At 41.7% G+C, this 13683-nt stretch overlaps 1 protein-coding gene across 4 annotated transcripts in view; it reads right to left on the reverse strand.

Moving 5' to 3' along the window:
• Positions 1–13683, reverse strand: part of LOC133275458 (glypican-5-like) — a 382437-nt gene that overhangs the window by 59546 nt on the left and 309208 nt on the right. The window lies entirely within an intron of this gene.

A 13683-nucleotide genomic window follows, 5' to 3' on the forward strand; every position in this document is an offset into this window, starting at 1 on the left:
TCAGGAATATTAGGCAAGAGAGCAGACAAAGGACTAAGAACTGTTCTCAAGATGGTGACGATTGCATTGCAGTCTCCAAAGAGCTTGTGCCTTGTGCACCCAAATACCTCCTTGGCAGAGCATCCTCTGTAAGCTATGCAGTGTGCGCAAGAAAGTGCATTCTATAGGTTTAACTGTGCAACCATTAAGAACACATGACTTCTTGAGTGAGAATAAAAACAATGAAAGGGGACTCATTAAAAACAATAGAGTTTGAATAAATGATGGCAATCCGAAAAAGCTGCAACATACTTGCTTGGCAGAAACTGCACGTGCCTTGCTTTAGGGATGCAGATAGAATGCTTGGTTGATACTGTCCATGGTAGGTAATATGCAAGATGATCCAGACAATGCTGAAGCAGGTAATCAGCTGGATAATTTAGTATGACTTAAGGAAGAACAATTACACATCTAATGGCTAACAGAAAATCAAAATACATCATGATTAAGGTTTTGCTGGAGTAAATGGGAAAGGCTAGGATACTGTGGGAATTACTACAGAGAAGAAAGATGAGTGCATCAGTTCAGTACAGATGACTTTATGCAATGGGAGATACAAGAAAGAGCTTGCTTCTGATATAATCCCCCTTCCTCACATAGAATAGCATAGTGCTGGGCTCAGTTTTGGTCAGTATATGCACAGTCCTAGTTTCACAGCTTGAGACACTTGACCTGAGACTCTAAGAAAGGTGTAAAAAACCCCAAGTCCCAGTACTGATTCAGGGCCCTATAAAAACATGTTCAGCAATTAAACACAGCAAACGGATGAACAAGCAATCTGACAAGATTTCTTGAAAGCCCCACAGCTTCAGGATGACTTCAGTCAGGGTGACTTTTTCCTATAAAAAGTGGGTTTTAAAGAGCCCAACCCAAAACAAAGAAGAAAAGGCAATGGCTGAATTCAGAATTTCATGCAAAATTCTTATTTTTGGTGGAATACATGGACTTAGTTGTTTTTTTTTTAAAAAAACCCTGCCACAGGTGTTGTCTATCCCAAAGCTCAGGTCATTTAGAAAGAGTTTGGTGCATCACAGGAAAGAGAATATGGAATGCCAGAGACAGAATGGAATGCTAGAAGGAGAATCAGATGTCACTTGACAATAGTACATGAGGCATCACAGAACTTTTGATATAGAAAGCTTTTTATTTTGACTTCCAGGATTTTGATTATACACTAACTTTATGGGAGGCAGTGAAAGCCTACAAGCAATGTATCCTCCAAACAGCCAGGAATATGAAACAAGCTCTGTATCTGAGAAGAGGGAAGTTTAAAGGAGGTACATGTAGGGAAGATCAGTGACCCTAAATGTACTAAGAAATAGCAAGCACTTGTTATTTGTTTTTATGAGTATAATCCACATCAGCCACTGTGTGCTGGTGACAGAAGGGTTAAAGTCTCTTCTCTGCAGCCCGTGTGCTGTTAGAGGGCAACCAGAAGCCTGCAAGAAAGGCAGGATGAAGTCCAGTAATGAAGGATGGAGATGGAGAGATCTGGGATCTCTCTTGTCTGTACAGTTAAGTTTGTGTGAACTGAAACAAGTCACTCGGCCTCTGTTCCTCACTCTCCTTATCTTGAGGAAGGAGATTATCACCCTCCCTCATCTCTACTGAAGTACTCTAGCATTTATAAATATAAAAGAAATTTAAGTAGTCTAAGAATGTCAGTCTTGGTTTTTAATACTTACAGCAAATAATATGCTGTTACTTTAGTACCTGTTTCCTTTTTTTCCACATGCAGAGCATTCTGGAGCTTCCTGCTCCTCCAGTGTACAATTTCCCTGACTTGAATTTCTTAAATACATCCAAAAATTTGGGAGGGGAAACAAGAATAATATTATCACAAAAAGTCTAAAAGTAATTCTGGGTGTTAGAATAGACAACAAATCAGTATACTTATATTTGCAGCAGATGATTATTCATAAGTAGTTTAATGTTCTTAAACATAAGACTCATGTAGCAGCACCTTACACATTTAAAGCCCCTCAGTGTTTACTAGTCCAGTGGAGGATATGTAAAACAAACCAGGACCTGCAAGCAACAATATTCTGTAGAAAACAGAACAGGGCTTTTAGTGCTCTACTTGTGTCCAAATAACAGGACATTAATCATTTCCTAGCACTGTACTACATATACTCCTCCTATTATTTAAAAGCATTAGGGCTGTTAACCTGTAAATGGCAGCTCCAGAGCCAGGCAATAAAAATGCACTTAGAGCTATTTCAGCTCCACATGTAAGAAAGTCAAGCTTTTAAATTATTAGAAAGGGCACGGATTGTGACAAAACAGTGAGGCTTTTTTTCACCATTCATATAGCATACTACAAAAGAGATGCTATTTCTCAGATGTGCTCTATATCCACCTTAGTGTTGATAAAACTCTTCCGGTTAGGGGTGTCAATTCATATTAAAACACAAACTGGGCAGAGGCCCTCACATGATCACTGATATCAGAGGGTTACACCAGCACAGCTTACTCTCTTTATATACAGACATTATAATGTCCAACAGGCACCCTCCAAGACAAATGGAAGGGCTCAGACTACTAGTCTAAACTATGAGAAGGGCTTCTAGTAGTATAAAATTCATATCAAGCATCCTTGTGACAACTCTGATTTTGAGTCCCTTTTGTCTGATAACATCTGCTGGATGTTTGACAGTATTTAGAGAGTTAAATTACAGGAAGCAACTTAATACCTTAGAAACAGGACTCAGACCAAGATGCATCATAATATATAATTTCAGCTATTAGAACTAAGCTAATAAGGCCAAATGCTTTCTTAGGCGGTAATTGAATTCCTTTGGTACCAAGAGCTAAACAAGGAAAATCATCCTGGTGACCATGGAGGTATAACCCATTTCTGTCAAACCCCTTTCTAGCAGTCAGAATTTAAGCACTGGTAGAACAAGACAGGTTTTTTTCCTCTACTCAATGCACTGCAATAATCCCCTTACAACATGTGTTGGCCTCAAAATAATTCCTATATACTGGAGCTTTTCCTCTCTCCTTTGGGAATCTCTTGTAAAAGTAGTAATATTATTTGTTTGTCTGGCTTTGTTAGGAACATAGCCAAGTTACCCTGCAGGATGCATTTCACTCCTCTCCTGGATTGCAAAGAAAGTCAATGGGATCTCTGTTTCTCAGCTAGAGGGTGTCACTCCTCTCACCTACCATGGGCTAGCAGAGCAGCAGACAGCAGTAGCCAAGGGCAGGGAATAGTTCCTCAGGGTGATTTTTTCCAGAGAGAGAGGAGTCAATTGCCCCTGCAGATATCTTCCAGCACTACATGCAGCAATGTCCAGCCCAATTCAAAGCATCACTGGTTTGCTGGTAGCTTAATTTCAACTGGCATAAGGATGAGATCAGAAACATTCCCTCTCCCGAGTTAATAGAAGATGCATCTTAAAAACAACAGGAAAGCAATTCTTTAAATAATTCTTCACTGATAGGACTGAAAACAGTTCTGACAGTAAAAGTACAGCCCAGCTGGCTACTTAGCAGCTTGCTATAAGCTCACACTCTTAAGTTTCTTAACCATTATAAAGGTGGGTGGGTTTATTTTATTTTTCTTTTCATGTACTTCTATAGCTCATTCCAAAGGGGAAGCACCAGTGCAGCAGAGGAACTGGCTAGAGAACCTTCTCATTCACAGGTTTCTAGACCTCCTCCCCCAGAGTGGAAACCACAAGCCTCTGGCAACTGGAGGGTATCACACAGAGATGCTCATTTCACTTGTGCTTCTGAGAGGGCAATTCCAGCTCCCAAGCTGCAGACAGCTTTCCCTGGGCTGTTAGTGAGGGGGCCGAGTGACAGGCACCACATTTTGGACACTCTGGCTTAGAGTTTACAGGCATCTCACTGTGGCATTTAATTTATGCTGTTATTTGTGATACCATCACCTCCTAATAGTAATGAGAAATATCACAAGCTTCTAATAAGGCTGGCAGTAACCAATCCATCCTAAAGGGGTGTCCTGGAGGTTCTGCATTTAGGAATCCACAGAACTATGAAAAGTTTGTGTTGGAAGGGACCTTCAAAGCTCCTCTAGTCCAACCCCCTGCAATGAGCAGGCACATCTTCAACTAGGCCAGGTTGCCCAGAACCGCATCCAGCCTAGCCTTGAATGTCTCCAGGGATGGTGCATCCAGAACCTCTCTGGGCAACCTGTGCCAGGATTTTATCACCCTCATTGTAAAAGTGTTTCTCCCTCACATCCAGCTGAACTCTTACCTCTTTTAGTTTAAAACCATCACCCCTTGTCCTGTTGCAACAGGCCCTGCTAAAAAGTCTCTCCCCATCTTTCTTATAGGCCCCTATAATATAATACATAACTTAAATGGGGAAGACCAGCAGTCCTGGCTACTACTCTTTGATCTGTGCTTTGAGTTCAATCTTTTTCCCCTTCAGGCTTTCTGTCATTTAACATGTTTATTTGGGATCAGCAGAGTTGCCTGTCTAGTCTCTGGCTAGAAATGTAGGCTGCAGACTAAGCCTGGAACACATCAGCACTCTCTGCTTGCTCCCAGCAACTGTGACTGCCAATGAGAGCTTGCAGAGGCAAGGAAAAAGCAGCCTCATTTGCTGCCAGAGTCAGTACTAAGAAAACAGGTCCTGATTAGTTGCATGTTCAGGCCTTGGCCACAGCATCCATCACACAGTCACTTACCTGCCCAGGTTGACACAAACCCCAGAAAAAAAGCCCCTGCACCATAAGCCAAGTGAGAGGGCAAATGTACTTTAGAAGGAAGCACAGGAACTCCTAACATATCCACAGATGCTTAAAATAAACTGATGAAGAATCAAAATAGAAACAAATAGCTTCAAAAGACTTTGCAAATAGGAACTAAAATCTTTTCCCAAAAGCCAGTAAGTTCCTCTGTTGTTACAAGACCTTCTGTGCAATACTGGCCTTTGAAGTCTAGCTTTGTTGATGCAGTATCTTTCCAAAACAGTTAGAATCATAGAATCATAGAATAGGTAGGGTTGGAAAGGACCTTAAGATCAAGTTCCAGGCCCCCTGCCATGGGCAGGGACACCTCACACTAAACCATATCACCCAAGGATTCATCCAACCTGGTCTTGAACACTGCCAGGGATGGAGCATTCGCAGCTTCCCTGGGCAACCCATTCCAGTGCCTCACCACCCTAACAGGAAAGAGTTTCATCCTTATATCCAACCTAAACTTCCCCTGTTTAAGTTTTAACCTGTTACCCTTTGTCCTATCACTACAATCTCTAATGAAGAGTCCCTTTCCATCATCCCTATAGGCCCCCTTCAGGTACTGGAAGGCTGCTATGAGGTCTCCACGCAGCCTTCTCTTCTCCAGGCTGAACAGCCTCAACTTTCTCAGCCTGTCTTCATATGGGAGGTGCTCCAGTCCCCTGACCATCCTCGTGGCCCTTCTCTGGACTTGTTCCAACAGTTCCATGTCCTTTTTATGTTGAAGACACCAGAACTGCACACAATACTCCAGGTGAGGTCTCACAAGTTATGTTTATTCCTATCTGATAAAAATCAATACTTAAATCAAGTCACTCAAGTGAGCTTTTACTGATTGTTAAAATGGATCTATCTTTTGTAACTACCTTCATAGAGTCACTCTGAGTGAAAGAAGAACAGCAACATCAAAGATGGGCATAGACCACACCATTACATTATCTCCCTATCTCTCTGATATCAACTGTTATAATAAGCAAAATAAGAACCTCCCTTTAGATCCCAAAAGTTATCCAATATCTGGAAGAAAAAATATATATTACAGTTTTAGCTGCAATACTTTAGAAATCCAAGCCCCAAAAGAAACAGCACTAACCAGCCCTCATGCTAAAACCTATATTGTACAAGCTGTTTTCATAAACTATCCTTCAAACCAAAGGACACATTTCATCACGTCAGCAGTCAGTAAACCTAATTAATGAACAGAAATAATGCAAATGACTGCACTTAATTTGGAAGAAAGCGTGCAGCATATGCAAACTAGTTGCACACTGAAACAGTGGCCAGGCATCCTTTTTCTCCATTCAGATCTTGTGAGCTCTGTGAGATAAATAGGAGCAAGTCAAAGAAGGGGAAACAAACAAATCCTTGCCATCTGCGTGTTACAGATCACCACAGTTTCCTCTCCCACCCCCTTCCAGAGACATTACTTGACACAGGCCTGTACATAAACAATGCTACTCTAGAGAAAATAACTTCAACATATAAGACCCCATGCCACAGGATAATTTAGTGTGGCCACAGAGGATGGGAAGAAGACTTAGGACATTCCATTCACTGACAGGCTCAGCTATCATCAATTATCTGTAGATAATTCATCCAGCTATTTTGGGACATCCGCTTCCCTCCCAACAGATGCAGGTGAAGAGTCTTCGCCCTTGCAGCGCAAGAGAAGGCACTGCCTCAGGTGTCTGAGCAGAGCAGAGCTCAGCTCCAAAAGCTGTATAAGCACTTGCAATGCCATACGTGGGACTCTTGTCAATGCCAAAACTTAAGACCACAACCTGTTTAAACATGATTAAAAGGAACTTGGAAAATACTTCAACAAAACCAGTGGCTCCTAGAAAAAAGATGGGCTATGTATAATATAATTGAAGGGTGTATATAAAGGAAATGGTGATTTGTTTAGTCAGTTCTTTAAAGGACCCTTAAATAATGTTAAGGATGCTTATAACACATCAAGCCGAAGATAAGATTATTTTTGGTTGATTTTTGTGCTGTGGTTTTTGTTTTTCAAACCACTCCATGAAAGGAACACACACTGATGTTTATTAGCGCTAGCCTGACTTACGCAAAAACCAGAATAAGCCAGCAATAGAAAACTCAAAAGGGACAGGGATGGGACCTGGAGGGACAGAGTTTTTTATCCTGCACTTTACCAAGGGCAGGATAAAATCTGATAGCAGTGATTCCTAGTGAACCACAGAGCTGTCTGGATCTGTCTCCCACCCTGACTTCCATACACAGTTAAATGGTTGGGGCTGGGCCTTCAGGCTAGGTTGGACGGGGCTTGGAACAACCTGGTCTAGTGGAAGGTGTCCCTGCCCGTGGCAGGGGGATAGGTCTCATTGAGCTTTAAGGTCCTTTCCAACCCAAACCAGTCTATGATTCTATGGGTGAAGTGAAAGACTGAAAAGAGAAGATAAAGTGCACAGATTTGAGCCATGCAGCTACTGGGAATCACAGAATACATAGGGTTGGAAGGGACCTTAAGAATGGGAGTGGGAAGAGATCTGCATGTACACACCCCTACGGAGGAAGACTTCTGAGCATGGGCACTGTGGTGGACTTCACCATTTGCAATTGCTGCAGGGGCCACATCCTTAACCTTGAGCTACTGTGGTCTGCACATTTGGCTGCGGAATCTAAATTTGCTGTTGAGAGGGTTTCTGGTCCCTCTGTGTATGTTGCAGAACATCTGTTAATGAGTTTCTTGTTCTAATAAAATGAGCCTTGTGGTTCTGCTCACTGAATTATGGCCTACAAAACCTTAGATGATTTATTTCACATACCTGATTTCAACAGCACAATGATCTCAACTTGAAAATGCTTTGCAGCACAAAATGGGCTATCTGGTCCTCTGTGTTGAAGCCTGTCAGCAATATAAAGATTTCAAATGATGCAGAATAAAGACTTCTAATCCCGGCAGCCACCAGAGGAATGGATAGTCTGTAACCAGCAACAATCAAATTACATTTGCTAATGTTACATTCGGTGAAAAAGCCTATCCCAAATGAACACACTGCAGCAAAGGTCTTCGTCTACCCTAAGTCCTGACAGTTACCTAAAGCAGTAGCAAGGGAGAAACTCTGCAAGCAATGAAGTGCTTGATTTAGTGTGAGAGCTACAGGATCAGCGGTAGATGCTAAAAGTTGTTCTTGGCCAGTTTAGGCCTTGAAAACCCAAGAGTGATAGCCCCTCCATGGAAACGCAGATGCCTGGAAGGGACACTTGGTTTTGTTCATTTTGCCTGGTAGCCTCACCTTTCCTATCTGCTCTAGGTAGGTCATTTAAAAGGTGACAGAGTGTGAAGGGTATCAATACTTGCAGTAGCCCCATATTTCAGATTTTCCAGACTGCTTTGCTATGTCCATATCTGAATAGAAAGCACTCATGATGGATTCCCTGTCTTGAAGCTGAGAGCAAAAGTTTTACAGAAAAATTAAGTCACTGTTTGTTTGGTTTTCCCTTCTCTTTTCCAGAGGCACACAGGAGGCTCAAACTCCTGGCATGAAAAAGCCCTAAACTAGATCATGTAAGCCACAGAATATAACACAAACCAGCTGTTTCCCCCAAAAGTTTCATACATCTAATATAGACCTTAAACTACAAGGTCTGGACCAGATTTGTAGCTGGTTGTGTGAGCCCTGCCAACACACATCACTCAAAAGCCTTGGCCTAAACGATGTATTTCCATGGAATTTCATTTTGTGGAATTCAAACTAGTGCTTATGTATTTACACAGCACTGAGAACACTATGCTGTCCTCCTGCTCCATAGAATTTATAAAGCATTTAACTCTGAATGCTGTGCAAAGGTGGGCATAGCAGGCTAGATCACACCCAACAGAGCAAATCTAAACCCTGTGCTCTGACCCCTTTTGCCCCCCCCATCAATTCAGCCTGGCACGCCTTGGGGATAGTCCAGCTCTCCCAGCTGACAATGCATGGGTCATAGGACCCTGGCACCTTATAGAGGGAATGGCAATGCAGCTTTTAAAAAGCTGGAAAGAGATCACTAGTCAACATCTGGCAGCAGCTGCCAAGATAAACACAGCATAGAAGTATTTGTAAAATAGCTGAGGAACAATATGGATAACAAGGCATTATACTACAAACAGAGCAGCATATTAATCAAGGAGCAATAAAGCTTTTAATTGTATTTTAAAGAGTCTCACTTAAAACCAATGCAAAACACAACTCATGTGCAGAATGGCTGGCCTTTTTCCCATTGACTGTCTATGCCAAGTCTCCAGCTGTAAAATGAATAAAAGTCTTGAGGGCATAATGAGGAAAAACACATGAAAAACTGAGGAGCTCCAACATGGCCATAACAGGCACCATGCAAGTAGGTGGGCTGGAGAAGACTATCCAAGTAACACAAAATTGTTTGTTTGGAAGGAAATACCACAAATATCAGGAGAACACTTTGAACACCAACCATCCAGCACAAAAGTGCTGATATACTAGGGAGGTAAAACATACTTCACCTTTAAGACTGCTTAATAATGTCCTGCCTTCTGCCATGCACACACAGTTACACAAATCCTTCCTGGCCTTTTGTAGCACATCTATGCTGCCTACCCTCAGCCATGAGGCCACAGTCCCCCACTCACTGGACACTAACAACTGGGCTGCCAAAATACTCCTAAAGGGAAAGGCTATGCCACACACCTGAGCTGTACCAGATCAGGTCTTCCACACTGAGTAGCTGGAACATACATGAATCAAAGAACCTTTCACATATAATGGAGCTAGGATTCCCAATATTTGCTGTTTTGTGGTGCTGAGAGAAACTGTCATTGTTTACTGTCAGCTGTGCTACATATATACGGCTCACTGCTGCACTCAGCTCATCTTCAGCTTCTACAAGGAGAGCTGTTAGACGCATGATCAAGATACAGCTCCACTGAAATTTCTCATGATGAAAGAATGTGCCACAGGCATATAGTGCTCACAAAGAGTGAGAGCAGAGTAGCTGGGCCTCAGTCAAAGCCCGCTGAAAAGCAAAGTGAAACACAATTGATTAAGTGGCAGTACCGGTCACAAGCACTTTGATAAGTTGTTTTGCTTTTAAACCAAAAAAAATGAACACTTTCTGTTCAAAATGACCTTTCAACTCAAAACTCAAGGTAACTTTAGTTATATAAAACATCATATTTAGAAGTTACAAAAATGAAATGCTCTTTGTGAACGAAACAGACTTATTCACTAGTTTCCTGATTCCATAATATTTTTCTTATTCCTATTTGACCCCTCAAGGTTCTCCCCCCTACAAAGCTCTAAATATTATGTATTGCCTCATCACTGCACACATCTGAGAAGCACAGATTGCTTTTCGGAATTAATGCCACTTTCTTAAGCTTTCTTCCACCCTTTGCAGTTGGGAGAAAACCACAAGCTCACCTTCATTGCATGGGCCCACAGTACCAGGGCCAGACAAGCAGAGCAGGGTGGTGGCAGCAGCACACCCCATCAATGAACCAGTGATCACCAGGCAAAGTGCAGGGTAACAAGGGCTCTGAGAGTCAAACCATGAAAACCAAATCCTTCGGCTACAACCCCAAGAAAAAAAAAAACAACAACAAACAACTACAACTCAAACCACTACTAAAATCCCAGGCTGGAGCTTAAACAGAGCTCCTGAGCTCACAGCTGGAGCTGAAGTGGGGCTCCTGACTCCACAGCTGGAGATGTGGGATCAGGATTCCAAGGTGAAGCTGCTCAAGGCAATTAATGGCTGTTGCCTGGGCCTAAGAAGCTAAAAAGGCAAGAATCATCCTCTGTGTTTTAAGCACCCAAAAGCACAAGATGTGAGGACCTTGTAGTGTTGGTTTATCAGCACAGAATTCATGTGAGCTGACTGGCTCTGTATGGGCTCACAGCCAGCCTGGGGTCACTCAGGAGCCTCTGGCAGAATCAAAGAATAAAGATCACCCCAACTGAATATCAGTAATTAAGTGGAGCGGGTGCTAAGAATGGAGAAGGGATGATTAAGTAGATTCTAGCAATTAAGGAGTGTAAGGGTAGAGTGTGATATACCAAAAGTCAACCTGAGACTCAGTGAGAAGTACAAAAGTCCATGGCAAAAATGTTCGGCAGGTGTGTATATACGAAAAGAGAACAGTAAAGTAGAAGAGGAGCTGCTATAGTATACAGTATATATATACAATAACAATATATATACAGTACACAGTATACAGTAACAGTATACTGTTCAGTATACTGCTATCCTGTCCCTCAGCTTTGCCATTATGCCAGCGAATACATGTAAGTGGCAACAGAGACTGAAATGTCTTAGTAGGAAATACGTATGTGGCAATGGCCCAATGTCACATGTTCTGCCTGCAAGAAGCCTTAGAAGACAGTAATTTATCATAAACAGTAATTCATGGCAACATCCCATAGAAAACCAAAACAATACATAACTTCAGGTCTGACTGTGCTTACAGCAAAGTCTACAGCAAAGTCTGGCTGAGAGCAGAAAGTATCTGTAGTGGAATAAGGGTAGAAAACCACAAGACTAATGTCTATTACAGAGTTCTGAAGAAGGGTCAGTTCACTAGAGACAGACCATATTGCTAAAGGTTTCTCCAGTACAAACCATGCCAGCAAAGGTCTAAAGATATTTTCTGCAGAGAGGGGAAAGGTGAATCAAATTTCCAGCACTGGGCAATGAGATTTTCAGGTTGAAGACAGCAGCAGAGCTTCTCTTTTCATTCAGGTTTTAACTGCACACATGCATCACCCAAAATAAAGGTTATTTATATTTAGAAAGATACAGATAGAAAAAAAAACCTTACAGTCTCATGAGTAATAGTTTACTTGAATTACAGGTCAGCAACATTGTAAATAACCTAAGTTATGTACAGAAACTCTCAGAAGGATGGGGTCCTAGCTTCTGAGATATGCCCTAACACAGGTAGTATAACCACGTGCGCATGACACTTAGGTGCAGATTAGCTTGCTTTAGGGCATATTGATTTCTTCTTGTCCAACTTAACCTGGGATTCCCATGTTGCAAAAATATACGTGGCGCTATGGGCTGACTCTGCCATCAAAGTTGCTCTGTAAATTACCAATTTTCTAACACAAGGAAGTAAGAAAATATTTGTTGTACAGGTAAAATACGTGAGAAGTACACTATAATACTGGGCCAGAATATAAGCTCTACGGAGAGAAGCTGAATTAATATTATTATAATGCACAGAAGACTACACAAGGGATACTATTATACAAAAGAATTATTCCTTATCTAATTCCAGCACACCCAGTGGATTGTGTCCAGTGCCTGCAGACAATACGTCTAGGTATAATATTAGCCTGCTATCCAAGAAGCACACTTTAAGCATGCTGAAACAGAGTACATTTTCACTAGGACCATAATTCCACTAGAGAATTTACTTTGATGGAAAAATCAATTGTTTGTTTTCATAGTGATGTTTAGGCAATAGGTTTTATGATAGTTTTCTCAACATTAAAAACACAACTTCAAACATGACAGAGCAATAAATATGACATTTGACACGAATTTGATGGCAAATGAAGTGGAGAGGGCTTCAGTTCTTTTAAGATGAGTTGATATACTGCAGCTCATTCTATAGGGCTGACTAATGCTGCTTTTCTCTTTTGCTTTTATTAATGTTTTCTTATTTCATAGGCTTATTATTGTTAATCTTTCTCATGGACGGCATCGGTGTTTTACAGATGAAAGAAGAAATGGGGACATGATGATTCTAGTGACTGCCTCGCACTCTAGTGACAGTTGGAAACTCCTTTTAATTAAACAAGTGTTACTTTTAAAAAGTTAAGAGTAATCCAAGCCTGTAACATGCAGCTGGGAAAGCAAACAGGCATTAGTTCAGCTGATAAGCACATGCTGAAGACAAGTGAGAAGAGGAGATTAAATGGGCTCTCATATGATGCAAACAGGCAGAATGGCTGGGAGGTGTGTATGTGTATATGTGTAGGCCAGGGCCAGAGCTGAATGAGAAGCTGTAAAATGTATTCTTTAGAAGTACATTTTGACTAAAAAACCAGGTGATTCAGAAGGCTAATCTGATTAGTGATCTGACATCACCAGGTAAAACATCACACTGGATAGCAGGCGCAATACAGGACTTGCCTTAAGTGTGACTCCTTCCTCAGAACAACAAAAAAGTCCCCCTCTCCCTGTCCGTCATCTCTTCCACTTCAGATCACACTAAGTGGCAGTAGAATCAGTCCCTTGCATACAACAGCTCCCCAGAAGCAGGAAGCTATGCTGGCAGGCATCAGGGAAAATTACCTCTGATGCTCTCACTGCAACAGAAGGAAGCACTATGAAAATGTGGGATGATGTAAAAGAAAGCTCAGAGGGAAGAATGCTTGGTTTTATCTGTTCAGGATCCAACAGCTAAAACTGAGCATATGAATAGCCCTGACTGTAAAGGAGGAAGCTCTAAGTAAGTATTTGCTTTAGCAACAGTGAGGTTAAAGCCCATAGAAGTCAAATGCCCAAGCACAGACCTGTCTCTCTGCAAGCCATGCATTGGACACATGCACTGTGCAATGATAAGATTAGCACTGTGTGTTCTCTCAGCACTAATAAGATGTTATTTCTCTTCTCATCTTAAATTACTATCATATAACAAAAATGACCCCAAGCACTGTTACTGTTAACAAGCCAAAATCCAGAGATGTTTAGAGCTCCTGCCCTAATCCATCACTTCTGTTCATGCTCTGCAGTTGGCCTTGGCAAATTCTACTGCTTTTGGAGCCAGCCAGCTCTGAAATGGAGGAGCTGGCAATGGAGGGGGTTGGGTGAGGTATTTCCTTTGTTGATTCCATACTGCCAGGTTGTAGAAACTGGAATCTCTCAAACCAAGAGAGATGGTGTCTGGAGGATGTTGGAAAGATCTTTCTGATTGGCACTGAAGGCTTGCAAAGAAT

Source organism: Pezoporus flaviventris, unplaced genomic scaffold (assembly GCF_033815535.1).
Source record: "Pezoporus flaviventris isolate CSIRO_AGI_PZ_B2104156 unplaced genomic scaffold, CSIRO_AGI_Pfla_v1 ptg000040l, whole genome shotgun sequence".
In the NCBI taxonomy this organism is placed as follows: Eukaryota; Metazoa; Chordata; class Aves; order Psittaciformes; family Psittacidae; genus Pezoporus; species Pezoporus flaviventris.